General features: G+C 31.8%; 1 non-coding gene across 1 annotated transcript; it reads right to left on the minus strand.

Moving 5' to 3' along the window:
- Window positions 1–334: 334 nt before the first annotated feature.
- Window positions 335–437, minus strand: LOC127196021 (U6 spliceosomal RNA). Its single transcript, XR_007831425.1, has one exon. It is a non-coding gene; the product is annotated as a U6 spliceosomal RNA (small nuclear RNA).
- Window positions 438–1,856: the final 1,419 nt, after the last annotated feature.

Here is a 1,856-nt window from a genome sequence, read left to right on the forward strand (position 1 = left end):
GTTTTGGCAAATTATGAGCATTTGATGTTTTCATAGAAGATACTGTGGAAGAATTCACACTAGGTGCCATAGTCATTGTAACCAAGTATTTATTTCATTAGAGATTTTGAACAGTTGTCAACAAAAGATGCTGTTTGCATATTGAAGTTGAGAGGCTTTTCTGTCCTTTAGTTACATTGTTCTACTTAGCCAGGCAGTTGAAAAATTAAATAAGTCGGAGTATAAAATTATTATGTAACTTATAAATTTAATATTTGCAACTATAGAAAAACACTGTATTTGGACAAGATAATTGCTCCATGAAACCAAAGATCTCCTTCTTATTCTTTCATCCAGAAACGTGGAACATTTTATGAATCTGCATGTCATCCTTGTACAGGAGTCACATTAATTTCTGTATTGTTCCAGTTTCAGTACATATGCCACCAAACATGCACGGGTCCGCTTCCAAAAAATTGATAAGTTTGAAATATAACTAGACTCATTGAATATATCATCTAAATACATTTAGACTGAATAGAGTAAATGAATATAAGCTGCAAAATCACAAAAACCACTGAGGATTTTATTTTGGGATTTACTAGATACATTAAGTTGAAGTGGAAATTATACAAAATATTGTATATAATATGTTATGTGCAGTACTTGTGGGTTAAGAAGTTACACATATTACAGAGTTGGAATTATTGTGTCATTTGCTTTCTGTATTATATAATGTTCAATGGAAATAGGAGCACAGGCATGTCAGTACCTGTGTATAAAATTACACCTCTTTAAAATCTACTTGTAGCCTGTGCACACCTCAAGACTGCCGGTCTTTTCTGTTCTCCTTGGTTCTCAAGGATCACCTTGCAGATTTATCCAGTTATTCTCCAGAGATGTTAAACTGACTTCATCAGGATTACAGTCCAAGGACATCCTTGGAAGACATCTGTGAACTAACTTCCTAGTTCATGCCAACCTATTCCATGATGGATTTACAGTGAATTCTTGCAAGTATGTCAACTTTCTCTCCTCAAGGTCTCGAGTGAACCATATTAATTACACTTTATTCAGGATAGGTTGGCTCTTCTCAATTCTATCATTTCTAGAGCTATACAGGAAATAGGTAATATATTTTAACAGTCATTAAAAACTCAATTTTCATGTGTAAAAATTTTATATAATGGAAGTACCCCACTTTTCTCTTTGGGAGATCTCAACTGATATGTAGTCATAGCAACCGTGAAACATTAGTCTATTTGACGAATTTTATATAATTATGCATTTATGTAATGTTTTATTGTTATTTTTATAATGTAGAATATATATAGCAACTAACAATTTTGTTTAAATATGTGTCTATATAAGGACAAATATGTATGTCTATGAATCTATGTATCTAAATAGAAATCTATATGAAACTCTGAGGATATTAGTAATAGTTGGTATCTATGTTATTAGGTAATGAGGGGAGATTATATAGAAGATGTGGGAGAAAGGAACATGCTCCTGAGCTGTCACCTCACATCTCTTAAAGTAACAAAAGATCCAGGGACCTGCATATTTAATAAATGCAACTGGTATCCTGGTCATTAAGAAAATAACAAAACCAAATGTTTTATATTATGGGTTGATGAGCCCCACTCATATTTCAGAAATGATTTGCTTTCCTAAAAACATTCTGATTTAAATGTTAATAGCATCTAAACAAAAATTAATAGCAACTTCATAGTGGTGTTTCAGATAGTAAAAACCATGGGTTAGTAAAGTTGACATAAAAAAATTTGCCATTATCACAGAAACACATACACATTTCTATCTATATAGTCTTGCAGATTTAGTAAAAGAAACTCAGACCCTGGTTATTAAAAAAA

Source organism: Acomys russatus, chromosome 11 (assembly GCF_903995435.1).
Source record: "Acomys russatus chromosome 11, mAcoRus1.1, whole genome shotgun sequence".
In the NCBI taxonomy this organism is placed as follows: domain Eukaryota; kingdom Metazoa; phylum Chordata; class Mammalia; order Rodentia; family Muridae; genus Acomys; species Acomys russatus.